The sequence below is a fragment of the Solanum verrucosum genome, unplaced genomic scaffold (genome assembly GCF_900185275.1).
Source record: "Solanum verrucosum unplaced genomic scaffold, falcon-dt-bn FXZP01000218.1, whole genome shotgun sequence".
In the NCBI taxonomy this organism is placed as follows: domain Eukaryota; kingdom Viridiplantae; phylum Streptophyta; class Magnoliopsida; order Solanales; family Solanaceae; genus Solanum; species Solanum verrucosum.
In genome coordinates, this window is record NW_026020464.1 from 280,119 (window position 1) to 295,756 (window position 15,638).

Here is a 15,638-nt window from a genome sequence, read left to right on the forward strand (position 1 = left end):
TGCCATTCCTAGCTCCTCTTCCTCCATTTCCGACTTCCAAGTAACCTTAGGGGGGAATACTTTTTATGCGTCTCAAGCCCCACCCCTAAACCCAATACCGCACTCGTGGATGGAAATGGGACTGTACAACCATGCTCTCTCATTCACAGCCACAGTGGAGGGGCAACATGGGGTCATTGTAGTACGGAACCCAACATCATAGTCCAGGTAGTCTCAGAGGGAATAAGAATGAGACTAGGAATGGAGGCTTATAACAACTACCTTTGGATGTCCTCGGTTCTCCAGCCACCGATGACATTCTCATTCCCTTAAATCTCATTCTATTACTTCCCGACCTGGGAAATGCCACTGTTCAACCCCTTGAGCCAAGCAACAGCTCAGGAACAACTATTTTCCCCAATGAACTTTTTCCCACAACAGATTATGGAACCACCAATAGCACCATGGCAAGCCTATGCAGCGACTATGGATATGACTCAGCCCACCCCTTCAATGGTCCACACCAGCTTGGAGGAGACCCCCCATGGTTGTCTCGAACCATGTAGCATCATCATCTCAGGTATTACCACAAACTCATCTCCCTATGATAATAGACAGGCTAGTACAGAACCTAAAAGTGGACCAAAATACAGAAAAACTAGGAGTGACCTTAGCACTAATTAGGGAGACAAGAATAGACATAGTGGTACTAAGAGAAATAAAAGTATTGCTTTTCAAAGAGATTTGCAAAAAAAATGTATTCTCATCTGCCCACCGAACCTACGAAAAAGTTCAATAGACATAAGGGTTCCGAGCAACCTAGAAATAGGGAACTTCATAGTCATTATGAACCTAACTCTAATGAATGGAGCCCTGTCGGAGACGGACCAGATATTGGAAGAAACCTCACCACACTTGAATAGCTCCATGAATTTCATCATATGGAACTGTAAAGGGGGTAACAGGGCTGACTTTAGGAGGAACTTTAAGTCCTTGACTGATTGGCATAGGCCTTCACTGGTAACACTCCTTGAAACAAAAATGCAAGACCACCAAGCTTTGCTAGATGATTTCCCCTTTAACAACATGATCCAAGTCCCTGCTATTGGAAATTCTGGAGGCTTAGTCATGCTATGGGATGATACCCAGCTAGAGGTGGATGAAGTCACAACGTCGACTCAAGAAATCCATGTAATGATTAAGGTACATTCCACAAATAATAATTGGCTTTTTAGTTGTATTTATGCTAGTGTATATAGACATAAGCGTAGGAATCTATGGCAAAATTTGAAAAGATTAAAAGATAATTATAATGGTAAATGGTTGATAAGTGGAGATCTTAACGATTTGATGAATAGTATGGAAAAATACGGAGGAAGGCCTATTAATAAACCTCTTACTAGCGATTTTTGGGATGTAGTTAATTATTGTGAAGTTATAGATATGGGATTTAAAGGTGGTAAGTACACGTGGTTAAATAAGCGCTTCAAAAATAGGACAAAACTTATTTTTGAGAGACTTGACCGCTTTCTGGCAAATGACGAATGGATACAATTATTTCCAAATGCGCAAGTACAACACCTTCCACGTACCCATTCGGACCACTGTCCACTATTACTATCACTATTTCAAAAAAGTCACACCAAACACGAAAATATATTTCACTTTGAATCAATGAGAACCACCCACCCGAATTTTTAAAACATCATACTACAAAGCTGGAATGAAGAAAAAGACATCCTAAAAGCAATACCAAACTTCACTAATAAAGCTACAATATGGAATAATATCACTTTTGGTAACATCTTCTGGAAAAAAAAAAGAATCATAAGAAGACTAGAAGGGATCCAGAAGTCGCCCCAATACACTTCCAGCTATTTTCTACAAAAACTCGAAGAAGACCTAATGAAGGACTTTAACCACATTCTTCGTCTAGAATTAGACTTCTGGAAACTTAAATCGAGGGTAACATGGTTGAATGACGGGGACTCCAATACTAGGTTCTTCCACACAACAACTTTAAATAGAAGAAGAAGGAATAAAATTGTCTCATTACAAAATTCAAAGGGAGAATGGGTATACGAACAACAGGACATCGAAAACATCACTACTACTTACTTTACCAACTTATTCTGCACAACCCAAAACTTCTCGACCAGAGGCAATGGGATCCCCAAAAAACTTCATACCAACCCTGACCTAGAAGGCTTAGGTAGCGTCCTACAACAAATTTGATTATTTGAGACGAAATATTTTGTCACTTTAAGTTCATATTTCGTCACAAAAGGAATTTTGTGACAAAAAAATTTTTGTCAAGCATTCGTCTCTAAAGCATGGGTCACTAAATGTATATTGAGACGAATTAGTGTTTTGTCACAAATTAGACATGAGTTGACTACGAAAGTATTTTTCGCCCCCAAATGAATAGTATTCAGGACAAACTTGATTGTCATAGAATTATATTTTTTTTGTAGGTAATAGCTTATTTTCATCACTAAAGAAGTTATAATGGTGACGTGAATGATGGCATCACTAACTATTTATTTGAATTAGTGATGATTTGTTTTGTCTCCAATCATCTATCTATTTCGTCATTGAACAAATATTATTTCGTCACTAAAAACTACCTTTCACATATGCATTATCTTTTTGTCACTAAAGTATAAATTAGTGACAACGCTACTTTCTTGCCATTTTGTAGCTAAAAATTATCACATCGTCACTAAAAAACTACTTTTACCAACGAAAAATGTTTTGTCACTAATAACAAATATTTGATGACACTTTAATTTGTAGCTATAGTATTTACGATTCGATTTAGTTATTTAGGTTTCTGTTAATTTGAAAATTACCAAATCATATATAAATTATATACGTAACTTCAATGGAAAGAGCATTTATACAAACTAAAACTAACTAATAACATACTAAAAGAAGTAAGATACAATAAAAAAACTTTTAAAAACACTGTCATATATTAATTAGGAACAACCAAAATAACATTCATGAGATGATATCTCATTACATACGCCTTAAAGAAAAATTAACATCAACAAAATTTGGTCCAACTTGAAAAATGTAACTCAGATATACTAAACATTAAAAAGAAATGAAGTAATAAAATTGAGGTTGCTTCTCAAAATATCATTGCAAAAGCACTTCTTTAATAGTTGGTCCTGATTTCCATCTTACACAACCTGTGTAAACAAATAATTTATATTTTATTTCATATATAGAGTAATTTAAGCATCAAAGAAACATATACAATTAGATCACTCATACAACCTGTGTTGAATTTTAAATGTGTAATTGAGGGAATATGATCACCCATACACTTTCCGCGTAAATTAGATTCAAGAGTACATACATAATGTTTTTCCTTGAAGGGGAAAGATAACCAATTGAAACACAATTATTCTAGAACAAGAAAGCTAACAGTACTCATGAATTGAACTAACAGTAAACAACAAATTACATGTTCAGGAAGAGGAAAGCTAATATGAAAACAGAGCAAACAAACACAATTGAAGAGGAAAGCTAACATAACACAATTCAACTAACAGATGATTCCACAATTATTCTTGAACAAGAAAGCTAACAGTACATGAATTGAACTAACAGTAAACAACAAATTACATAATTCAAGAAGAGGAAAATTAATATGAAAACAGAGTAAACAAACACAATTGAAATATCTCATGCGTAGAACATAGGTTCGGTTCGACAATTCGTTTTTTGGTGATTTACGTCCAACCTCTACTCTAACAGGCTAAATAAATAGCAGAGGTTCTAAATTAAATTAACGAGAACAAAGTAATGTAGTTATTATTGTACCTGAAGGGATAACTTGATAAGGTTCATTGATCACTGTATCATGAAAATGAAACATAGTTATATATTAGGTGTTAAATGCTACAAACTATTTCTGTTTAATTAAACAAGCTGTAATGAAATTATTATAGTTTAAAGTATACTATGGCTAACCTTGATCTGGATGAGCTCATAAACTGCTGCACTTGTTTCAAAATATCATCTTGACGTGCCAATAGAGTTTTCAAGATTACAATTAGGAGCAGTATGGTTAAAGTTTAACATAAATGAAAGCTTTGATCTTTTAAACTTTCACTTCAATAAAAAATCAAAATTGTGGCAATTTACCATAACCAGAAACACAACATCTGACAAAATTCAGTCAAGGTAAGGAAATAAATTAATACAGGTCAATATATAATAGTATTGTAGAGAATCAGGCGAACCAAATAAATTCAAAGAAAGAAGTAAAATCAGTTCAAATCAAGTAGCAACATAAATGGACAATTTGTGGTTCAAATAAATTAAGGCGAAAGTAACCACAAAGAATGATCAATTAAATTAAGCAAAGCAATCCATTGACATATCAAATCTTACTCAAATACACTCAAAAATCAGTAGCTCTATTTGTGATTGAATCTAAGTGGTGCTACTGCAAAATGCTAGAGCCAATGAACAAATTTAGGCTATCATAAATCACAACAGTTCATGCTTAAGACGATATTCACAAATTACATGACTTTAACAATCTAAACATGCAATAAGACTTCTAATCGGAAAGCAAAAGGCCATTTGAGAAATGAAATAACTATTAAAGAAACTAACCCACGAATCTGTTAAGATCCGTCTCGAAATCTCAAATAGTGTGTTGACCAGACTCTATTGGTGTTCGTATTTGCAGTCCTCACTGTAAAATGTGCGGAACGGCGCTAGGGTTTGCTGGTTAGAGCAGCGCTCCGGTTGCTGATGTTGTTGGTCCAATTTGCCAGCGACTGGTGGCTACTTTTGCCAAAGCAAAGGAGAGGAGAAGGGTCTCGCTGGTGACTCGGGGCTGTTCTTGCCGGAGCAAAGGAGATGAGGAGCTCACTTGGTCCTCGCTTGCTTCCATCTTCGCTGGAGAAGAGAGAAAGGAGGGGAAGAAGAGAGACTTGGGGTTTCGAGGAGAGGCGGCGAGCAGGCGGCGCGGGGTTTCGAGGAGAAGCGGCGAGCAGGCGGCTCGGGGTTTCTCAGGAGCCTGCTGGACGAAGATGGAGGAGGTGGCAATTTTCGACGGAAAATGAAAACGACCCAAGGGGTCTGCGGCGCTGTTCTCATGACAAAGAGGAGAATGAATTAGCGTTGGGTCTTTTAGGGGTCGTTTGGTTTGAAAATGAGTTATGATGGGATAAGTTATGTTGGGATAAGTTATGTTGGGATTAGTTAAGATGGGATAAGTTGTGTTGGAATTATTTTTTATTGAGTGTTTGGTTTGTTGTATTCAAAATAATAAATTTTAAGAACAATTTATTTGTTTACAAAAATGCCCTTCATTAATGTAAAAAGTGATATAACAAAAGGGTTGAAAAAGACATTTTTGTCATTTACCTATTTTATCCCGGGATAAGTTATCCCGGGATTACTATACCACCCAAGGAGAGGGATAACTTATCCCGGTACTAATTATTAATCCCGGGATAAGTTACCCCGAACTTGCCAACCAAACAACAAAATAAGCGGTACTATAATTTAATCCCGGGACTATTTGTTATTATACCTCACACCAAACGAGCCCTTAGGGTTAAAAAAGAAAGGTATGGGTTAATGAATTTGGACTGCTGATATGATATTGTATTTTGTATGATGTATCAAATATATTTGTATTTCATATCAATCGTATTTGTATTATTTATCAATTGTATATGTATTATGTTCTAATTGTGTTATGTCAATTTATATTTTGACAATTGTCTTTGTCGATACTAATTGTGTTTGTTAATACAATTGATAAAATATAATTGTATTAATTGTATTTGTGATAAAACTTGATACAACGAATACACTATACATTCATCTTCTCTGTCAAATGTATTATATATATATCAATTGTATTTGATCAAAATATAAAATATTACTTCTTAATAATAATAAAAAATTAGAAATTGTAGTAGATTAATATTTCCTAATAAAAAAATCACAATTAGAAAAATAATGTGTTTAAAAATAAAAGAAATAATATATTTATTTGAAAAATGATATTTTTGATCCATTAAGTAACAATAAAAGCATTTTTGAATCAAATTATTGACGGTAGGGGCTATTGGACCAAATTATCAACTGAAGACATTTTTGTTCTTAGTAGTCATACGTGCAAAAAATGCAGGGGGGAAACATATCTATACTAAATAAGTGTTGTTATTACAAGCATTACTATATATTAGAAGAGTCTAGGAATTACTACCATTGTTCCAATAAAATCACTACAAATGTCCAATACTTACTATATAAAATATATAAGTGGGCCCCACCACCTTCCACTTAAATACTACATATTATATATTATTAATTACTATACTATAAATCACTACTACTATCCAATATATTTATCAAACTATATAAATGGGCCCCATCACCTTCCACTTAAATACTACATATTATATATTAATTACTATACTATAAATGACTTAAATACTCCATATTATCTATTACAATAATTAACAATTATTTGACACTTTAAATTCTATCAATGCCATATAAATTAGGATAAAAAACCTAACATATAATATTTAAATATATTTAAAAATAATAAGTAATACTATACATTACAATAATTAACAGCTTAATTATTTAAAACTTATATAAAAAATTTAATTGACTTTCTAAATTCTATTCGTACAACATAAAATGGATTATATAATAAACATATATTGTTTGAAATTGACGAAAAAGAAACAATAAATTACAATAATTAATAAAAAAATAGTCCACTCCAAAAAATCTATCAATTAACAACATGCATTGTTTAAAATTGACGAAAAAGAAACTATAAATTACAATAATTAACAAAATAAATCTCTCGACTCCAACAAATCTATCAATTAATGCCACATAAATTGGGACATGGCAAATAACATATATTATTAAAAAATTAGGTTTAAAATGTACTACAAAATACAATAATTAACAACTTAATATATTAAAGAGACATATAAAAAAAGGGTTAATATTTGAAATTCTGCATCTGCCACATATATTAGAACAAAGAGAGTAATAAATATTATTTTCAAAATTATGTTAAAAAAAAGTACTACAAATCACAATAGCTAACAATTTAAAATATTTTTAAAATCATATAAAAATTTCAATAACTTCTCAAATTCCATAATATGACATAAATTTTAAAAAAAAAGTGTTATAAATCATAATAAATAGTACAATATTTAAACTACTTTAAAAGCATTATAAATTGTAATAAATAATACAACAATTTAAATTACTTAAAATTTAATGACTTAAAAATTTATTTTAAAATGTATTAAAATTTTGGTTAATTGTCAAAACTTTACATGTGCCACATAAATTGGGACATGGACAGTCACACATATTTTTTAAAAAAAATTACATTAAAAGTATTCTATCAATTAACAACATATATTGTTTGAAATTGACGAAAAAGAAACTATAAATTACAATAATTAACAAAATAAATCTCTCGACTCCAACAAATCTATCAATTAATGCCACATAAATTGGGACATGGCAAATAACATATATTATTAAAAAATTAGGTTCAAAATGTACTATAAAATACAATAATTAACAACTTAATATATTAAAGAGACATATAAAAAATGGTTAATATTTGAAATTCTGCGTGTGCCACATAAATTAAAACAAATAGAGTAATAAATATTATTTTCAAAATTATGTAAACAAAAAGGTACTGCAAATCACAATAGCTAACAATTTAAAATATTTTTAAAATCATATAAAAATTTCAATAACTTCTCAAATTCCATAATATAACACTTAAATACTACATATTATATATTAATTACTATGCTATAAATGACTTAAATACTCCATATTATCTATTACAATAATTAACAATTATTTGACACTTTAAATTCTATCAATGCCATATAAATTAGGATAAAAAACCTAACATATAATATTGAAATATATTTAAAAATAATATAAGTAATACTATACATTACAATAATTAACAGCTTAATTATTTAAAACTTATATAAAAAATTTAATTGACTCTCTAAATTCTATTGGTACCACATAAAATGGATTAGATGATAAACATATATTGTTTGAAATTGACGAAAAAGAAACAATAAATTACAATAATTAATAAAAAAAATAGTCGACGAAATTGACGAAAAACAAATTATAAATTACAATAATTAACAAAATAAATCTCTCGACTACAACAAATCTATCAATTAATGCCACATAAATTGTGACATGGCAAACAACATATATTATTAAAAAATTAGGTTAAAAATGTACTATAAAATACAATAATTAACAACTTAATATATTAAAGAGACATATAAAAAATGGTTAATATTTGAAATTATGCGTGTGCCACATAAATTAGAACAAACAAAGTAATAAATATTATTTTCAAAATTATGTTAAAAAAAAGTACTACAAATCACAATAGCTAAAAATTTAAAATATTTTTTAAATCATATAAAAATTTCAATAACTTCTCAAATTCCATAATATGACGTAAATTAAAATTAAAAAATAATATATATTGGGCCCCATGCTAGCACGGGGTCCTATATCTAGTCTAACATAAGTTTTCACTTTTAAAAATATAGCAGTAGAATATTATCAAAATCTAAAAAAGAGGTAGAGAATAAAATGTACGGTCATTAATTTTTTTTCTTCAAACACGAAATCAATATTTTATCTTGACATTCATTCCATAAAATTTTCGTAGGTTTTTTTGTTCCTCAATTTGGATTTTATTTTATTTTATAGAAGGAATGATAAGGTTATTCCTTAAAATATATCAATTTATATTTTGCGACAAAGTTTTTCATATAAAAAATCTAACTAATTTTAGGACAAAAAATGGTTTGTCACAAATGTATCGATCTATATTCCGCGACAAAAAAAAATTGTGTCCAAAATTTAACTAATTTTAGGACAAAAATAATTTGTCACTAATGTTTCAATATACTTTTGCGACAAAAAAAATTGTATCCAAAATTTAACTAATTTTAGGACAAAAATAATTTGTCAGTAATGTTTCAATATATTTTTTGTTACAAAAAAATTTCGTGTCCAAAATTTAACTCATTTAGGACAAAAAAAAAATTGTCACGAATGTATCAAAATACTTTTGTGACAAAAAAAAAATTTGTATCCAAAATTTAACTAATTTTAAGACAAAAATAGTTTGTCACTGATGTTCCAATATATTTTTTGTGACAAAAAAATTTCGTATAAAAAATTTAACTAAATTTAGGACAAAAAATAATTTGTCGCTAATTGAGAACATCATTAGTGACAAAATAATTTGTCATTGAGAACTCTAAATTCGTAGCTAGTAGTACTCAATAAATGGCGCCAATTCATTTTTTGGTGGGAAACTATAGTGGACAAAACTTTGCTACGAATTTTTATTTTTCGTCACTAAAAGTATGTGCCTCGTGTATTTAAGCACGAAATCTATTTTTGGTCACTAAAAGTGAGAAATTAGTGACGAATACATCACATTTGTTGTAGGGCCTTCTGATAAAGAGATTCTCCAAGCAGTAAACTCCTTTCAACCTTACAAAGCTCCTGGTCCGGATGGACTCCACCCTTATTTCTATCAAAATGATTAGAGTATAGTAGGGGAATCAGTCATAGAACTATGTGTTAACGCCTTTAAGAATGAACGAATACCTAAGGAAATCACTAGAGCTCATGTTTGCCTTGTACCAAAAAAGAAAGGGGCCAATAATCTCCGAGATTTTAGACCTATAAGCCCGTGTGACACAAATTATAAAATAATCACTAAAATTATTTCTAACAGGTTAAGACCTATTATGAATAAGTTGATAGGTCCATGCCAAGCGAGCTTCCTAAAAAATAGGCAAGCCACGGACAACGCAATAATAGTGCAAGAAATTATCTCTCATTTCCAGAAAATAAAGGGGGAAAAGGGTAAGATGATGCTAAAAATCGATCTTGAAAAAGCTTTCGATAGGATCGAGTGGTATTTTATACGAAATACCCTTATCTACTTTGGGTTCTCACACAACCTCATTAATCTAATTATGTCTTGTATCACCACGAGCAATATAGCCATTCTAGTTAATGGTAAACGCACAGAAATCTTCGAACCATCTCGGGGCATAAGACAAGGGGACCCATATCTCCCTACATATCATATTATGTATGGAAATGTTGTCGCAAATAATAGAAAGTGAAGTGTCAAAGAAATATTGGACACCCATAAAAATTACTAGAAAAGGGCCATATCTATCTCATCTATTCTTCGCTGACGACCTTATCCTAATGGGTAGAGCTGATGATAGGAATTGCAACATAATCAATCAAGTCTTAGACGTTTTTTGCTCTGAATTGGGTCATAAAATTAACCATAACAAATCAAAACTGATCTGCTCAAGAAAGTGCAGCAAATATATTAGGAACCTAACAGCTAGGACTATGAACATTAAATTTGGGACATCTTTTGGAAAATATTTAGGATTCCCTATCTTTTATAAAAAAAAAAAAAACCGGTAGGAAACGACTACCAAGTTGGTAGGCTGGAAAACGAAATTCTTAAACATCGCAGGTAGAGGTACTCTTGCTAAAGCATGTCTAAATAACATACCCACACATAATATGCAATATATACACCTTCCAAAGGAAATTACTAAAAAAAATAGACCAAATCCAAAGGAACTTCATATGGGGCACCACTAGCGCTAAACGGAAATTACACCTAATAAAGTGGGACACCTTAACGAAAGGAAAAAATAACGGAGGACTAGGATTGCAACAATCAGAACCTAAAAACAGAGTTTTACTAACCAAACTAGCTTGGAGGGCTTTTACCAACCCTACCTCCCTATGGGCTTCTATGCTAATCAATAAATATACCAGTGAAAGCGAAATATCTACACTATCACATCTAAAAGCTCCCATGGGAAACCTTGGAAGAACCTAATAATATGATGGAACATTTGCAAAGAAGGTCTCAAATGGTCAATAGGAAATGGCTCCAAAATATCTATATGGTATGATAAATGGTTATTGAACAACCAAACAATGCGAGAACAAATCTTTGGCCCCCTAACAAGTGAAGATGAAAACATGAGAGTTAGTGACATCCTAACGAACTCACGAGAATGGAATTATAGTCGCATCTCCTTTATTCTTCCAATAGGGATCGGAAATCTCATTGAATGTATCTATCTAACCTCTTCACCCCACGCACGGGACAGAGCGACATGGAGTCATAGCCCCAAGGGGATCCTAACAACGAACTTAGTATACCATTACCTTAAAAAAATAAAAAAATAACGACCATCATAACAATGATTCCGACTTCAAATGGATATGAAAGCTTCAATGCCCAAATAAAATCAAACACTTCATTTGGTTATGTCAACACGGCAGACAACCAACACGTTCTTATCTTAATGCTCTAGGAATAGACGTCAGTAAGTTGTGCCATATATGTAGCAAACCAGAGACAATACAACATATTTTTCTGGAATGCCCAATAGTTCTTAAGTTCTGGAAAGAGCTGGGAATTACCAACATCAACAATATAATAAACAACCAAAAAGAAGCACACTGGTCAAAACTTATATACTCTATGAATCCAAAAATAAAAAACATGAAATGGGAAGAAGCTTTTCCCTTCTACTTATAGAGCATTTGGTTAACAAGAAATGACAACCATCATAACAACAAAAAGAGGAGGATTAATCTGCAATCAACATACTTTTACGCTATAGAATTCCTATCCCTTACAAATTCAAAGAGGGGTAGAGCTAAACCAAAAGTAAGCTTCGTGAAATGGAGGCCCCCTACAACTGGTTATAAACTAAACACGGATGGATCATCTTTTGGGAACTTGGGGGGAAATGGAATAGGGGAAGTTATACGGACATACATGGGAATTGGGTCCTAGGATTTATGGGAAACACTTATATAGCCTCAAACATAACATCCGAACTTTACGCTTTCCATAAAGGCTTAACAACAGCCCTGCAACATAACCTCACTCCAATTGAGATAAGCATAGATTGCACAGACATTATCCAAATGTTACTTAATGATCATCCATTTTATTCTATTCTACTGTATGATTACAGGGAACTACTCTGGCAACTTGGGAACCCCCCGGTACAGCACAACTTTAGAGAACAAAACCAGGTGGCAGATTGCTTGGCAAGAGAAGGGGCTAAGTTAACGAAGGCTAACTCTTTTGTGCTATGGTCAGTTCCTCCTTTGTGTATCAAGAAGAAGTTGGATGCAGATAAGGAAGGAACTCTTTTTGTAAGGCTTAAAAAGCCACATATCAAATAGGATTATTATAGTACTTACTATGTAGTTCCACCCCCTTCTCCTAGTAGGAGTAACAGTGGCAGCATGCATATTAATATATAATATATTATCTCCTTTTTCTACCAAAAAAAAAAAAAAACACTCCCAATAATTTTAGTATGAAGTTAAAAAAATAATAGTTTAAATGTATTTTTGACATTTAACTTTTTTTTTAAAAGTCATGTGAATGAAAATTTTGAGCTAGATGCGCCAAAATGTGTATGTATACACATATTTAATCTAGTCAACTTTAAAGTGTGTTTTTCACACTCCTAATTATTTAAGTATGAAACTAAAATAAATAATAATTTAAATCTATTTTTGAGACTTAATTATATATTAAATATAAGATAGTTGCATTCACATAATCATTGACCTCTTGCCCATTAGTTGTGAATAGCTTTATCGAAAATAAATTGTGCAAAGGCTTTTAATTCTGCGAATTTGACATTTAATAATTGAAAAACTTACATAATTGTACACTTCGATCAGTCATCTAACTTATCATTCTGGCTGAAATAATTGACGCTAAACCTTACTCTTTACATTTCTTTTTAGTTGTCTTATATACAAGAAAAAAACAACTTATTGTAAAATAGTTATTAATTAATTAAACAATAAAGAGATAATTAATTAATTTTTTCCAACTTTGCCTTTAGAATTATTCTAGAATTAAGAAGCACATAAATAAATAAAAATCAAAGAATTAATAAAGGATATATTAATCAAACTAGACTCATAATTAATTTTTTTTCTTTAAAATGGAGCAAAACCTTATAACAACTAAATAAGAAACAGGAAATGACCTTTTAACCAATAAAATTTAAGTTTTTGTCATGTACAATGAGAACATAGATCTATGAATAATTGTTAATCCCTTGTCCAACGTCGAGACAATTGGAAAGAGAGTTCATTGTATTTCTATGATCGTAATTATATGATCCTAGAAAATCAATCATTACGCTTGACACAAAACTTTTGCTCCATGGGACACACAAATAATCGATTCATGAATAGGGACAAAGTCAAAAGTTTTACTAAAATTCTAAATATGGAAAAAGTAAACGCACGAAAAAATAATAATTAATATCTTCTCAATATAACATATATAAACAGTATGATTTTTCAACGAATGAATCTTCTTGACCTACCTGACTCCGACCCAATTCACTGGGTGTACACATTATGGAAAGAGATATGAGTGTGAAGACAACACAGCCATCTTCAGTATACAATTCTTGTAATCCAAAATACTGATTGAGGAGCATATAATTTAATTTTGTGATAATTATTTTAGATGATATGTAGTAGGTCATGAAATGACAAAATTAATATTTTAAAATCCAAGACCTATAAAATTAAAATATAATTAGATTATGAAATATTAATCGTTACGGAGATACCCCTCCACTTTTGTTTCCATTTAAAAGATGACAAATTAAATTAGGAACTAATTAGTTATAAATTATCTCTTAATTTTTTAAAATGGACAAGAAAAAATGGATATATTTTTTTAATATAATAGACAAATAAAAGTGGACGGAGGAAGTACAATTTATTACAAGTGATCTTGTAATTTTGAATTCTTATTTACTATCCTCTTCATTCACTTTTACTTATCCATTTTGAACTTTGTACTTCCTTTAAAATAAATGATTTATACGAACAACAAGGATTGTGATGGAGTAGTAAGTACTCTTTCATCCTTAATAAAAAAAACTCTTGAGTTCGAGTTCCAATTTTTTTAGCAAATTCAGAAAGGTTTTGGTAATACTCCTATTATGTTATTTTGTTTTAATCGAGTGGAGCTTGTATATAACTTCTGTTATGTGTTTCTGAAAAGAAATAAGGAGAAAGGTCTAGACTATTGTATTGAATGATTATTTATTTTTAATAGTATTGAATTCTCAAGAAACATCTAATAAATAGAAATAATTTAGTAAATTATATCTTTTATTTATAGTTTTTCTTAATGAATGTAAAATGAGCTAAAGTAACACTAACTTTGGAAGAAAGAAGCTAATTAAGTGTAAAATAAGAGAGAAAATAATTCATGTTTCTTAAACATTTAAAATAATACGCTCTCCGTTTCTTTTTATATGTTATCCCACTACATAAAAAATGATCTTTAGCAGCAATTAATTAATGGCAATAATTCAATTGCCGCTAAATATGTATTTTTAGCGGCAATTAGCACTCTTTGTATATGTTCATAAAGACTTTAGCGGCACTGGGGATCTAATGACACTTAATTAATGCCGGTAAAGACTTCAGCACTCTTTATTAATGTTTCTATTTATTGCCGCTAAGAGTTGTTTTTGTTGTAGTGTCCTTACTATAAATAATTGGTTCATAATACTTGTCATTTCATAAAATCAATGCATAAATTACAATATTCTTCCTATTATAACCTTGATATTTAATTAGTCTTGAAAATAGATATTTGACCAACCTAGGAAAATTAATAAGTAATTAATATTCATTGCAACTACTTCATACATTGATTAATTACTCTCACCATTGCACTACTCTATAAAATCTTATTTGAAAAAGAAATTTCAACAAACAAATAAAAATAAAAGATGGAGAAAAAATAAAAAATAATCCTAAAAGTTGAAGCTTCAATAAATTTTGTCAAGGAAGATTACATTTCAAAAGGATTAAAGGATGTAAAAATAGAAGACTCAACCAAAATATATGAAGGCCAATTTGAGAAAAATCAAGATCCAAATAAAGGAGTTCTTGTCTAATTTCATTATAAATAACATAAAATTCAGAAGGAATATTTAGATCAATTTGAAGTAATGGAATTTGAATATTTTGTGATGTTGTCATGTTTGCTTTAAGAATTTATTAAAACAAAAATCATTTTTACACAAAATATAGAACAAATGAGGTGAGAAAATTTTATTATTTTTCAAATTTTTGATCAATTCATACTGAAAAAATTTGGCTCCAAAAACAAACTCAAAATTTTAAATAGTCATCTAAATGCATTTCAATTTTTGAAATCTAGCATGTTTATAATTTATTGAAAAGTTGACTTCAAGAAAAACATTAAATAAGAGTAAAATTGTACACTTACTTAATATTTTAATACAAGTAAAATTTAAAAATGTGACATATAAAAAAATAATAAAATACTAACTATTTTTAAAATCACGATATATAATTCGAAAACGAAAGAATATTGAATTTGTCAAGTCATCTGGATAACTATTATCACTTCACACTTTGTCCGTTTGTCGTCCTAAGTTCATTATAAAATGCCTCACCAAATATGAAATATAGCTAAC